Source organism: Tenrec ecaudatus, chromosome X, assembly GCF_050624435.1.
Source record: "Tenrec ecaudatus isolate mTenEca1 chromosome X, mTenEca1.hap1, whole genome shotgun sequence".
Classification (NCBI taxonomy): domain Eukaryota; kingdom Metazoa; phylum Chordata; class Mammalia; order Afrosoricida; family Tenrecidae; genus Tenrec; species Tenrec ecaudatus.
In genome coordinates, this window is record NC_134548.1 from 124191851 (window position 1) to 124207470 (window position 15620).

The window sequence follows — 15620 nt, forward strand, 5'->3', positions numbered from 1 at the left end:
GACAGCAATTTACCAAGGACCTATGGGGTCTCCTCTAAGCTCTTTAGAGCAGCTAGAGGAGGCCCCAAAGAATCATACTGCTATAGATATAGACTCCTATGAGGGACAGTCTTAATCAGGGACAAGTTTCTCACATAAGCTGCACCGGATATTAGCAGGAAGCTCCAAAAACTAGTGCAGAAACCTGAAGGAGCTACCCTAGAGGAGATGGTTGCTTGTGGCAATACGGCCTTTTATAATAGGAAACTGCAAGGAGAGGCGAGAGCCAGGGAGAAGGAGAGATGGAAGGAAATCCGACATGCCCAGGTATTGGCTGCACTTAATAACTGACACCGTCGAATGCCTCCCAGGTTTCTCAGACCGTTGAACCAGGTACAAAGTGCTACAAGCTAAAGGCTATAACTAGCTTTCTGATAGCGGCCTTTTGAAGTACCAGGTTCTTCTTTTAGAAAGCCCCGAAGTCACTGTCCAGACTTGTAGCACACTCAATCCAGCCACATTGCTCCCTAGTCCAGGGGAAGACACTATACCCCTCATTCCTGCTTTGAGCTGCTGTTTACTAATAACCTGCCATGATCAGATCTCAAAGAACAACCACTGGCGGTTTCAGACTATGTGTCTGGTTCTCAGATGGAAGCACCTTTGTGATTGAGGGAGTGCGCAAGGCAGGTTATGCCATTGTCTCCCTCGACCAAGTCATTGAGGCTAATCTCCTGCCCCGGGAACTTCAGCCCAGCTGGATGAACTCATAGCCTTAACCCTGGGCCTTGAACCAGCAGAGGGGAAGAAACTAACTTTATTTACTGACTCCAAATATGGGTTCCTGGTTCTCCACGCCCACTCTTCTATCTGGCAGGAAAGAGGATATGAAGTGGTAGTAGTGCACTGCCAAGGGCACCAGAAGGGGGACTTGGACGTCGCTGTGGGCAACCGAGCCGCTGATAAGGCCACCAGACAGGCAACCTTGGGCACCAGCCCCTCAGCCTCCATTAATGCCCTAATTCCCCCAAGCCAGCTCCCTCTTCCAGAATGATCTCCGGAAGAAGAGGAACAAGCGGAGACGCAGGAATTCTGCCTTCAACCTGATGGATGGTGGGAGACAGACAACAAGCTCCTCTTGCCACAAAGGTTACAGTGGAGAGTCATGAAAGCTTCCATGACGCCACTCATCTTAGCCAGAAACCCTCCTTGACCTTGATCACTCAGCAGTTCTGTGGGGCCAACTTGACCTTAACCATCAGGTCAGTAGCTTCCCATTGTCTCACCTGTCAGACCAACAGCCCCCAAGGGGCTCTCTAAAGTCACCTTTGTCAACCTGTTCAGTGCAAGGGATCCTACCCTGGGGGAAGACTGGCAGATAGATTTTAACCAGGTTCCTGCTGTCCAGGGATTTAAGTATCATCTGGTGTTTATAGACACCTATACTGGGTGGATTGAAGCATATCCCACCCACACTGAGAAGGCTCATGAAGTGGCTAAAAAACTACTTCAGGAAATAATTCCTTGGTATGGGCTTCCCAAATCGCTGCAGAGTGATAATGGGCCTGCTTTCATCTCCCAAAATCACTCAGGCAGCCTCCCAACACTTGGGAATAACTTGTTATCGCCACTGTGCAAGGAGGCCTCAGTCTTCAGGACAGGTAGAGAAAATTAATCAACACCTGAAGTTAACCCTCAGAAAGCTAACACGAGAAACTCAGATGAGCTGGAAAGATGCACTACCCATAGCTCTGTTACGTCTTAGGATTTTCCCATGGCAACCTACTGTATATACTCGAATATAAGCTGACCCAAGTAAAAGCTAAGGTACCTAATTATTACCTGGGAAACCAGAAAAGCTGATTGACTTGAGTATAAGCCTAGGATGGAAAATGCAGAAGCTATTGGTGAGTTGCAATAAACAAAACAAATGAAAATAAAATTACAAAAAATTGAGACATCAGTGGGGTAATGTATTGAAATATTTATTTTAAATAAAAAAGATAAATTAAAGGACGTCATTTAACATTAGTAAACCAGCACAGTTATTGGAAAATAGGTTCAATAAAAACAATAAGGTATCCACAATGATACCTTAAGAGTACTATTCCCTGGGCTCAATGAGAAACCAAGCTAAAATGTAAAGAGTTAAAATCCTTCAAAACCGGATTCCTCATCATCATCCGTATCCCAATGCAGAGCTTCAGCTGGTGTGAGGTCATCATAGACGCTGTCCTCACTGAGATCGCCGTCATCACCACCACTGCTGTCATTTTCATACAAAGCACAGTCTTCACTGCCATCCATAGCATTACTAATACTACATTTCTGGAGGGCACGTCACACCATGTCTTCTGGAATGTCTTCCCATGCATCTCGAACCCACTTTGCTATTAACTCTATGTCAAGCTTCATGAGATTTCCTCCTTTTGTTAGTCGGGGTTGAACAGATGACATCCATTCATGCCACAACCTTTGCACACCGTCTTTAAAAGGCTTATTCAAAGATACACATCATAGGACGGCTCTGATTGGTTAGATGTGAGTAAACAAACATTCAAAGCCCTGCAGTGTCAGCGGGGCTTTGAATGAACAGCGGAGAAAGGGCAATCATTCACAAGATAACTGGCACTCGTCCCGTTACCTGGGGGGGTGGGAGGGAGAGGGCGGGCCCAGCAAGATGTTACACCTCGCTGGCGTACCACTGATGCATGCGCTGAAAAACTCGGCTTATTCACAAGTATATACGGTACGTGTTTGAGCCCCTATGAATTTTTATATGGGTGGCCTTTTATTATAACAGAGCCAGCTATAGACTCTGAGGTAGCCTTAATACAACAATATGCCACCGAAGTAGCCCAATGTCAGGAGGCATTCTATCAGTTTGGGCTCACTGAGACCCAAGGGGAGGAAAAGTTACCATCCTTGTGCAAGCCAGGAGATCTAGTTCTTATAATAACTTGGAAGGATGGGTCCCCTACTTCCCAGCTTCAGCCGGTCTGGAAGGGACCTTTGCCAGTAATTCTCTCTACGCCCACTGTTGTCAAAGTTCCAGGGCAGAGTGCTTGGATCCACCATACATGGGTGAAACCCTGGAAACCATCACCATCCGACCCCTCCGAGGCAGAGGCTGCAGACGAATACTCCTGTGAGGCACTGGACGGTCTTAGGATGGCATTTCATCACTACCCCAGAGCAGATGAGGGCTATACAGACAACTACCTCAGACCACTCACAGCCTTTAGGCTAGTGAATGTCTTTACTCCGTTCCTGTGTTTACAGTGAGCAAACACTTATGCCTGGTAGTCCCAAGATTTCTATTGATTTCCTGTGACACTAACCTAACTTCAAGGGCACTGCCACCTCACAATCTTACCCTTGTCTGTTTTAAACTGTTCACCTGTTTGCCCGCTTGTTTTTCCAAAAGTTCTGTTTACCAAGGCCTCTGAACCAACTGTGCCAGCTCCAGGACCACCATCTCCTGGACCACCTCAACCTATCCATCCTGGGCCCTGAATGAACAACCCATTCCAACAGAGTAGGAAGGGTGTGGACCCCAAACCCCAATTTGCTCCTTTTGTCAGCAGGGAGTAGCTAGAGATGTCGTTTCCCAGTACCTCAAAGATTTGCGTCCATATCTCTTCAGGGGGGAACGTTAGGTAGTTCAGCTTAGGGGCTGGGGTGTCCATTACGCATGCCCAGAGATCCGAGCTACCGGAACAATGAGTGGCACACTGCTCATGCTCAGAGGTTCAGGTTTCCCGCCAGGAAGGGGAGGTACACCTGGGAAGGTGCTGCACCTGGATTGGCCTACTCAGACCAGGTGAATTCAATTCAGCCAATGGGGTTCACCAGGGTCATCCACCACGCCTCCCCGTAGAATAATGGAAAAGTCAGGAGCCCAAGCTGACCTGGTGATTTTCTGAGCAGCTTCTAGGGAGGCTGCACAGGGTGAGAGGCCCTGAGGGTGTCTGTGTAAACCTGAAACTTCTTCTAACTCTCATAAAACTCACTTGGATCACAAACCAGGCTTTCGGCATGAATTCTTAACTACGTGGAGCCAAGGACTGAGGTATAGCTCTACGCTGAGAGATCTAACAATGCTACCCCATGATAGTATTTATTTGTCTTTTCAAGCATATATGTACACAATGAATTTTTCCTTTGCAACAACTCCCAACTACATTTATAATTGACATGTCTGGTTATCAACTTCCTCTTTATTTTGCTTAATAAGCTATGCTTTGGCTTCCTTTGTTGTGTGTTATGGAGTTTAAACCCTTTATTGTACTGGTTTGGGATTAAATTTCAACTGTGTAGATGAGGACTACAACTTAATCCCAGTTTTGAACTAATATACATGTGCCTTCAAAACAAACTACTTTACAATAGGAAAAAATCTGCAAGTCATCAAGAAAAATACTGTATTCAGTTGATTTCAAAAGGGCAAAACAGCCCTTTCAAGAATATTTAACTCAGTTTCATGTTAGCTTTAAGCTATTTGTTTTCTAGTGTCTATTGTCTATATTGTCAATTTTTGCTGTTCTTTTTAATCATTTTATTGGGGGTTCGTACAATTCTTATCACAATCCGTACATGCATCAATTGTGTCAAGCACATATGTACATTTGTTGCCATCATCATTCTCAAAACACTTGCCTTCTACTTGAGCCCTTTATATCTGCTGCTCATTTCCCCCTCCCTCCCCACTCACCCATACCTCATGAACCCTTCATCATTCATAAATTAGTATTTGATCATATATTACACTGTCTGACATCTCCCCCACTCTCTTCTGTCCATCCCCCAAGGAGGAGGCTGTACATAGATTGTTGTAATCCGTTACCCTTTTCTACCCCATAATCCCTCCACCCTCCAGGCATCTCCCCGCGCACCACTGGTCATGAAGGAGTCATCTGTCCTAGATTCCCTGGGATTCCAGCTGCTATGTGTACCAATGTACATCCTCTGGTCTACCCAGATTTGAAAGGTAGAATTGGGATCATGATAGTGAGTGGGGGTGGGCATTTAAGAACTAGATAACAGTTATATGTTTCATCGTTGCTTACCCTGCACCCTGACTGGCTCATCTCCTCCCCACAAGCCTTCAGTAAGGGGGTATCCAGCTGTCTATCGATGGGCTTTGAGTCTCCACTCTGCACTCACTCACATTTACAATGATATGATTTTTTGTTCTTTGATGCTTGATTCCTGATCCCTTTGACAGCTCATGGTCTCACAGGCTGGTGTGCTTCTTCCATGTGGGCTTTGTTGCTTCTGAACTAGATGACCACTTATTTATCTTTAAATTTTTTAGACCCCAGACGCTGTATCTTTTGATGCACACGTTTGTCTTCAGTGATTGAATCAGGAAGGTGGGCACCCACTGATATTATTTTAAGTTATTTTATGTCTGATAACTGGTCCCTTCTGCACCTCCTGGTCAGACAGGCTGGTGTGCTTCTTTCATGTGGGCTTTGATGCTTATCAGCTAGATGGCTGCTTGTTTATCTTTAAGTCTTTAAGACCCCAGATGCCATATCTTTTGATAGCTGGGCACCATCAGCTTTCTTCACCACATTTGCTTGTGCACACATCTTTCTTCAGCAATCGTGTCGGAAAGGTGTGCATCCGTAATGACAATTTAATAGAACAACGTGTTCTTGCATTGAGTAAGTGCTTGAGTGGAGGCCCAATGTCCATTTGCTGCCTGAATACTAAACCTATAAATATATGCACATAGATCTGTTTTCCTTCACTCTTATATAAATATATTTTCATAAATACATTCCAGTCTTTAGACATCTATAAATTCCCTTTGTCACCTACTTCTTTCCTCTATTTCCTTTTACTTTCTTCTTGTCCCACTATCATGCTCAGCCTTTATTTGGGTTTTAGTAATTTCTCTCAGTCACATTGCCCTTGCTGAATCCCTACCAGGCCTCTCACACCCTCTTTGCCACTGACTTTGGATCACTTGTTGCTCCCCTGTCCCTGGGTTGGTCAGCACCACCTCCTTACCCCCAACTCCCACTCTCCCATGTCCTCCTGGAACCATTGTTCCCATTGTTTTCTCCTCCAGACTATGCATCCAGTCTATCTTATCTAGATAGATCTATAGAAATAATAATACGCACCAAAAATCAAGCCATAGCAAGATAGGCAATGAGTGAGGACACAGCAATGACAACAAAAAAGGAAAACAATTACCCAAAGAAGAATAAATTAAAAGAAAGAAATTTTTAAAAAGGAAACAAAAACCTGTGATTTTGATCTCTAGACATGTCCTTCAGGTCAGGTCTGATGGGGTACCATGGAATTTTTGCTATTTTTGAAGAGATAAATATTTTTAATAGAATGCACGTGTTGTTATAGGATCAACATCAATTAAGTTTCAGTGAAAAGAAAATACTTAATATTGTAATATTTTTGTTTTCTCTAAACATATATTTAGAATAAGTCACCATGATTTCTAAATGTTTTCTGCAAAAATTTTGATGGAAAAGTATCAGTCCATTTTGTTCCCATGTTTACTTTGAATTGGGTTATATAACATCTCGTCTCTGCCCCTCCCCCTTTTTTGTTTTTTTTTTTTTGATGCCAGTGTCACATCATATATGAATAATACTTTCACGTGGTCTATAGAAGCAGTGCGATTGCATTCCTCTCTTTATGCGAAATGATAGTGGCTGACCAACCTCTATCATAGCTGTATACCTATATATGGTTAGTTAGCTGGCTTATGAAAGTGAAATGAGAGGCTTAACTCAATGTAAGGGACCATGGTGAACACCAGTAACATGAGTGGTTTTAGATAAATGAGAAGAGCCCTGGTGGTGTAGTGAGTTACAGATTAGGGGGTTAATCACAAAGTTGTCCATGCAAACCCACCAGCCAATCTGGGGGAGGGAGATGAGGTTTTCAGCTCCTATAAAGATTCACAGCACACTTTTCCAAACTTATTTAGCTTAACATCCCCTTTTTGGAAGAAAAAAACACACCAACCTCTCCCCTCACAATTAAAAAATGTACTATAGTACATACTCCAGGTTCAAGTGTAGATAACTGCGTTAAAAATAGCCACTCTGGATCATTGTAGCACTGCCCCTTTCCTCCAGTGGGTAGTAATGCCCACTTTGGGAAACAGTGATTTACAGCATTGGAAAGCTTCTACTTAGTGAAGGGTTACTATGAGTCGAAATGGACTTGATGCCAGTGAATTTGGTTTATTGGTTTATAAAAAAAAGGGTATGTGCTTGCTACATTCCAGTTACTAATCTGTTATTCTTTAGGAAAGGAGTTGACATAATTATTTTTATTTTTTCCAGGACATGGATTAATTATGATTTATAGATCATATTGCATTTTTTTCCTCCAAAACATTTTATTTTGAACTAACCCAGACATCACACCATTCCATTGTTCAGCCATATCAACCAGTACTGTACAATTGCTACCATAACCAGTTTCAAAACATTTTCTTCCTTCTTGAATATCAGGTCCCCCTGAGTTCTCTTCCATCTCCCTCAGTGTACCCCCAGGAACTCTTATTCTTGTCATTGCCTCTATAAATGCATCTATCCTGGGTTTCAAATACAGAAAAATAAAGAAAAACACATATCAGAGAGTCAAGAAGGCTACAAAGAATCAAAAGAGACAAACTTCAATAGAATAAGTCTAACAAAATGTTAAAAAGAAAACCAGATTAAGCACAGAGTGTATCCAAAGGGAGATCAAATGAAAAGGTTTTAACCATTCAAGCTAGATTTACCACTTTAATGTACTCTAGTCGTCCCTCCAGTACTCTCCATCTGATAACCAGGTTATTCCCATCCCTCAATTATGGTTAGAAGGATATAACTTGAGGCTTAGTCCCTATAAAGATCCTGCAAACATATTTTGGGTTTCTACTGTCAGCCATAGAGTTCTGCACACCAAAACCTCACAATTAAACTGATACCATTCCCTCTTTGGGATATGGGTTATATAATTTACACTCCTTGGATCATGGACGTTGGAATGCTTCTTCCATTTGGGCTTAGTTGACACCTCACTTAGATGGCTGCTGGTTGCAATTTGGATAAGGGATGGTGTTGAATTTGTTGATTGCTTTAGATAGTATTGACATTTTCACACCATCCCCAAGCTGTCTTGAGATTTTGCTTTTTTGGATTATTTCTATTGTTTGCTAAAATCTGCATGGTTGTCTTCAAGTTCACTGAAACTGTTTTCCTTTTGTCCCATTCTGTTGCTCGGTTCATATACTGTGATTTTTATTTATATTATCTTATTGTTTAGATATTGGGTTTAAGATTTTTAGTATTTCAATTTCTTCCTTTGTTTTCAGGGTTGATCCCCAGATCAATTGTTAGGTCCGAAACATCCTGCTCCTGTATTCTTTTTCTGGTAGTTCATGGCCTTTTTCTTTCTCTGTTTTTCATTGGGTTTGGGTAGTTTTCTGTTGTTTCCTTTTGTTTACATTGATTTTTTTTGTAGTTACTGCTGTTGAATGTAGTTTGTGTGGCATAGTGTTCCAGTTTTAGATGATGTGTAACGTTCCGGGTTGTGTGTGTGTTTACTTACTATTTATTGCTCTCTGATTGATTCATCTTTGTTCCAATATCTTGGCTCTCTTATGAAGAGATATTTTTTTCTTACTTTAAAAAATAGCTTTTCAATTAGAAACCCTTGCCATGTATTTTGGTTCCTTTGTATTCACAATAAATGGGAGATCAGTACTTGATATTGTTGTGTTGGATATGAGTTGGGAAGAGTTTGTGTTAAGTGGCATTAACTCTAGTCTCACCTTGGGGCTGCCTCTTTGTACTTTCCTCCACTCAGATACATCTCTTTTTCTCCTTTCTCCTCCAGTGGCTAAAACTGCATTGTATTGATATGTTGAGGACATGACATGATGTATGTTATTACATTATGTATTTTCTCTGCCTATCTTTTCCCTTTTTTCCCTCAAGTCCCAATTATTATTGAAATTGTAAATGCCTTTATAATGTAGTCTTTATAACCCCATTGTATTACTGTATTCTCAAAACAGTTTTATGGATACATTTGACCTAGTTTGTGGTTGGTGACTCTATAGCAGCAGTTCTCAACCTGTGGGTCACAACCCCTTTGGGGGTCGAAGGACCCTTTCACAGGGTCGCATGATTCATAACAGTAGCATAATCACAGTTATGAAGTATCAACAAAAATAATTTTATTGTTGAGGGGTCACCGGAACTTGAGGAAATGAGGAACTGTAATAAAGAGTCGTGGCATTAGGAAGGTTGAGAACCACTGCTTTGTAGAATACTGGTGGGGGGGGTAGGCTTTATACTTTGGAGGGACACAACATCTTTCAAAGGCCTCACCAGAAAGACTTGAAGTGTCCTTTACCTCAAACTCATCTGTGGACTTAAGCCTGAAGTTCCCTAGTGTAAGAAGAAGCAGATGACTGTTGTCCCACGAACATAGAACTTGTGGCCATTGGAATTTGGCTTGGATCTCTTGAGGGTACCCAATGAATGGTGGTCCAGGACTACCATATACTTACTATTCAAAGCCCTCCTTGCTTTATGATGACTTATATTATTTTTTAGGTGTGGTTGTGCCACTGTCAAAAAACATTATTGGAAGTTTTGCCTTATAGACAACCCCTGTTGTTTGTGTAAATAGGGTCTAGTCACGTTATGTTAATCTGTACAGGTCAACAATTCATATATTGAATTGGAGCTAGCATATTTTTCATTAATTCCTTTCCAACATGTTTTAAATTCCATAACTCACTGCCATTGAGTCATTACCAACTCCTAGTGACCCTCTGGGACAGGGTTGAACTGCCCTATGAGTTTCCAAGACTGTAACTAGTTATGAGAGTAGAAAGTCATGTCTTTCTCCCACGGAGCAGCTAGTGGTACGAACTGCTAAACTTTTGTATCACAGACCAATGTATACCTACTATGCCACCATTGGCTAAATTAATGACACTATCAATATAATTGTGTTGAAAGGAGGGAGGACTTGTAGCACTCACTGATGGAGATCAAGGATTGCAGCCTTCAGTATGGATTTTGACTCAATGTAAAGAAGACCAAAATCTTAACAGCTGGATCAACAGGTAACACCATGATAAATCAGGCAATAATTAAAGTTATCAGGGCTTTTGTCTTGCTTGAATCCACAATCAAGGTTCATGGAAGCAGCAGTTAGGAGATCAAACAACACATTGCATTGGGTAAATCTACTGCACAAGACTTCTTTAGAATATTGAAAGGCAAGGATATTACTTTGAGGACTCAGGTGCACCTAACCCAAGCCATTGGACTTTAATTTGCTTCTCTAGTCAGCGGTTCTCAACTTGTGGGTAAAAACCCCTTTGGGGGTCAAAAGACCCTTTCACGGGGGTTGCCTGACTCATAAGTAACAAAATTACAGTTATGAAGTAGCAATGAAAATAATTTTATGGGGTTTCCTGCTGGGCTGAGGCAGCTGTAGGAGGCCGAGGTAGCACCGAGGGGATGCCTGAGCCGCTGGTCGGGATCCGGGAAGTCGAAGAAACCGGTGTTGTCGGCCCGCTTCCAGAAGGTGGACGTGGATGAGTACGACGAGAACAAGTTCGTGGACGAGGAAGAGGGCGGCGACGGGCAGGCCGGCCCGACGAGGGCGAGGTGGACTCCTGCCTGGGGCAAGGAAACATGGTAGCTGCTCTGCAGGCCGCGCTGAGCCCCCCCCCCCCCTCCCCATCAACACCACCAGCCAGGCGGTCAAGGACCAAGCAGGCAGCATTGTCTTGAAGGTGCTCATCTGTTTGTTAAGGCTAATGACATTGAAAAGGTGGTTCAGTCCCTGGACAAGAACGGTGTGGATCCCCTAATGAAGTATATTTATAAAGGCTTTGAAAGCCCCTCTGACAACAGCAGTGCTGTGCTGCTGCAGTGGCATGAAAAGGCACTGGCTGCTGGCGGGGGCGGGTCCATCCTCTGAGTCTTGACTGCAAGGAAGACAGTGTAGCCCAGCCGGCACTGGGCATTGGCCGAGGTATGCGAGCTGCTGGTACCGAGACCAAAACCACCGAATGCTCACGCTGCCCGCTGGGCAGCCTCTGTGTCTGTCTCTCAACTTTGCCTTCTTGCTTCTCCTTCTCCATCTCTCTAAAGATGAAAATTATACATGCCAGTTTTTCATGACAATGGAGACAATACAGAGCTGAAGTGTTTCATGCTTCTCAAAACCATTTCAGTGATGTAGATACCTGTCTGTTGGTAGGATCAGGTACATTCAGGTTGAAATGTACAATTTCAACTGCTATTGGCTGGGTATTTTTTTAGTTTGAATCTAATATTGAGAGATTGTTTCTGAATTTGAGGCCAGCGTTTTAACTCATATCTAGCTAGGCAAGTGGTTCATGCACACACACACGAATGGCTGGCAGCTTTTACCCCTACAAAACTGGACCATAATCACAATTTAAGCAAACTTTATTTCTGGAACAGGAGGTGTGTGAGCACCACTACCAAGTGCCTGCCATGTCTGCTGCCCTCCAGACCATCTGTGCGGCGAGTGCAAATGCGCTGCTTCCCCTTAGCATCCATCACTCATTGCTTCTCCGTTTCTCATCCTCACCCAGGGTGCAGAGCAAGAACTCTTGCTCTGTACAAATGAATCTATTAAATAAAGAACCTGTTTAGTATGAGCAAAAAAAGAAAGAAAATGATTTTATGGTTGGGGGGAGGGTGTCACCGCAACATTAGGAACTGTATTAAAGGGTCGCAGCATGAGGAAGGTTGGGAACCACTGCTCTGTATGCATGTGAAAGTTGGACATTGGTGCTGGAGAAGAATATTAAAAGTACCATAGACTACTAAATGCAAACATTGATCTATCTTGGAAGAAGTATGGCCAGAGTGCTCCTTAGAGGCAAGGATGGCAAAACCAGTCTCTGGGAGAAGGACATCAAGTGTGGTAAAGTAAAGGGGCAGCAAAAATGAGGAAGGTTCCCAAGGAAATGCACTGACACCGTGGTTGCAACAATGGGTGCAAGCATAAGAACAATTGTAAGATTCATGTAGGACTGGGCAGTGTTCCATTCTGTTGTGCATATGGTTGCTATACATTGAAACTGACTAGATAGCACCTATCAACAATAATATCAATAGAATTACTGTATGCCCCAGGGAGATTATTGACACATATAAACCATAGATATATGAATGGATTTGGGGCTCACATTTAATTGTTGCCCTAATCTAAGAACAATTAATTTTTAGGATATGGCCTCGCTTGATTCTCACCCTTATGAAGATATGTGTGCTTTAGCAAAGTGTGGTGAAGACACTAGAAGGTGTCTGGCTGTCAAACAGACTAGTATCAGGGCTATTAAAGGCTTATCTTCAAACAAACAGTCCTTTAAATGAGGCATCATCTAAGTCCTCATGGAAGAAGCACACACACCAGTGTGATCCAAGGACTGCAAATAATATAATATTGTGTTTGTTTTGTTGATATTTGTCCATTTTTGAAGCAGCCCCATTTTTCAACAATGAGTCCATTTATAGCAGGAACACCACTCTATATAGGCTTACATGGTGTGAATTGAAAGGTAGTAAATCTCTTCTTGCCCTCCTCCTTCTTGACACTCTATTCTGCCTATGTCCTTGCACAAAAATTCTACTATTGACAAATCCTTCAATCTGTTGGATGCCGTCTTTCTTGAAGTCACCTGCTAAAATCTATATATACCTAAGGGGTGGTAATAAATTGTCCTGAGCCTTTAATTTCTTAGTTTGAATGGATTTAGCAGATTTTATATAGTTTGTAATGATAAAAACAGTCCAGCAATATTGGAGGGAAAGATTTGGAGTGTTTCTTCGGGTTGTATAGCAAACTAGAACCCAAGGGGAAGAACACAGCAATTGTGCCTACTGACTGTAACTCATGGCAAACCTAAGTGACCTATTCCTGCCTTTATAGCAGCGCATCGCACAGCACATCACCAATCTCTTACACCATTGCTGTTGCCTTTTCCAATTTACCACAGTTTCCCTCTTTCCCTTTTCCCATCTTGCAAACCATATTGGAGGTCTTCCTTTGTTAGCTTTCTTCTTCCCTTTAAAGTCAATTTTGTCTCTTTCTCTTGAAGACCATTTAAAATCTGTTAAATCCCTCTTAGTCCCAAATGGATTCTCATATTGTATGTTGGTTTCAATGCATAGTGACCCTATGTAAAACAGGAAGAGACACTGCCCAGTACTGTGCTGTCATCACAGTTGTTTTATGTTTGAACCCATAAACGTAGGCACCGTGTCAACCCATCTTGTTGATGGTCTTCTTCTTTTTCACTGCCCTGCTGTTTATCAAGCATGATGTCCTTCTTTAGGTCCTGGTATAGAGGGATGAAACTGGGGCTTGTTTACTAATAGTTTAGGACAGATAAAAGCTGAGACATTGTCTTATCATCGTTCCAACAACAAAAAAGGATGAGCCGAATTTTCATAATTTTTTCTTTTCCTCTCAAATGAAAAAATGTCTATCTATCTGCTGTCTCACTCACTTAAAGGAAGATTCAAGTATGTCTGCATAAAGGTTAACAACGCTCCCCAAAACAACAGACCTTAGAATAATCAGGCTTACAGTATAGCTTACAATTTCTCATCATTTGGGTCATGATAGTTCACCCAAGTTCTTGGGTAGCACTTTTATGATGAGTAATAGGTAAGACTAAATGGTCAAAGAGAAAGAAAAGCAAGTAGAAGCATACAAGAGTACGTAAAAAAATACTGCTACAAACTGACAGAAACTTTTATTAAACAAAAATATCAAAATGTGAAGCCATTTTTGACATAACCTCAACCTATGTTTATATACTTCTTAAGTAAGTTATCCATTTTTCTAACCATGCCCCAAAGAAGTATGTGCTTTCTGATTTACATCACATAGAAACCACAGTCTTGGTATCCTCAAGGGACTCTAATGATGTTCCTTTTGAGTATTCTTTTAGTTTGGGAACAAAAATAAATCTGAAGGGGGCAAGATAAGGGCACTTTAACCTTCTGAGCTGACCTGGCCCAGGAGATACTCAATGACTTCACTATTTTGATTGGACCCTTTTAATCAAAGGTACCCTAAGGAGACTAAAGCCAGTATGTTAATTACTGAGCAAACTGGTCTGTAGATATCCCCCGACCAGAAAACATGTTTATACACAGTTTGTTTGGAATGAAATTGTGCATGTATGAGTTGGAACCCGTGTGGCAATACTTTTTGACTTGCCGTCCTGTAGTGGTAAATGGGCCGAGTACATTTCACAAGGAATAGAAGGCAGTAGACAGATAAAAATAAGGGCTTGGTCATTCCAGAAATATCTCCCAATTGCATTTGTATTTGTTGTTTGTTGTTAGGTGCGGTTGAGTTAGTTTTGACTCATGATGACTCTATGTTCCCCAGAAAGAAACACTGCCTGTTCTTGCGCCACCCTCACAATCACTGCTATGGAGGAACCCGTTGATGTGGCCACTGTGTCAGTCTGTCTCATTGGGCGTCTTCCTCTCTTTTCGATGACACTCTACTTTTCCAAGTGTGAGGTGGTCAGGTCTTCTATCCATAGTCTTTGTAACTTCCATGAAATGCTTGGTTGGGTGTAAACAAATAGAATATATGGAACTACTTTGAGGGTATTGTTCAGTTCTACCATTTTGCTGATTATAGTGTGAGCCATCAGAAGCAGGAAGGGAGAATCTTGTGACCACCAAGAATGAAGAACTATAAAAGCAAAGTATGTATAAAATCCCTTCATGATGTGGACAAGAAAAGGGCAAAGGCAGGATAAGCCAGAGCATTGGACTTCATGTAGACCACAAAATGAGGAAAATGGAGCGCCGTTGGGCAGAAGGCTGGCTTGGAGTGTCAAGTGCTGGTCTTCCTGAAAGGTGTGTATGCATTATCCTCTCACTGACAGTGTCATACTTCAGGATGGATCTTTAAATGTGTGTTTTGTTTTGTATTTTTACATTAGAAATAATTTTATTGGGGGCTGTACAACTCTTTTCACAATCCATCCATCCATTCATTTTGTCAAGTACATTTGCCCTCATCATTCTCAAAACATTTTCTTTCTACTTGAGTCTTTGGTATCAGCTCCTCATTATTTCCCTCCTCGCCACCTCCTCCCTCATCAACCCTTGATGATTTATAAATTATTATTATTCTTTAATGTCTTATACTGTCCAATGTCTCCCTTCACCTACTTTTCTGTTGTCTGTCCCCCAGGGAGGGGGTTATATGAAGATCCTTGTAATCAGTTCCCCCATTTTATCACCCCTACACTCCACCCTCCCTGTATTGCCACTCTCACCACTGGGCCTGAAGGGTTCATTTGTTCTGGATTCCCTGTGTTTCCTTGTTGTTGTTTTTTTAATGGTGAATGTGATGTTTCTCTTCAATTTGTCATTCCTATAGTAAATCATATGATTGTCCAAGAGGAAATCACCAATACCAGTCTATCTCAGAGCACTAATATCTAAGATATCAATCTTTATGCATCCATTTCACTTTTGACAATTTTTAATTTTCCTAAAGTCATACTTTGTTCATTCCACATCTTGATCATTAATGCATATTCACTCATGCTTCTCATTTGGAGTCATGCC

At 42.0% G+C, this 15620-nt stretch overlaps 1 pseudogene; it reads left to right on the forward strand.

The window, feature by feature from the left end:
• The first annotated feature begins 207 nt into the window (after positions 1–207).
• Positions 208–11340, forward strand: LOC142433694 (actin-related protein 2/3 complex subunit 5 pseudogene; annotated as a pseudogene).
• The last annotated feature ends 4280 nt before the right edge of the window (positions 11341–15620 follow it).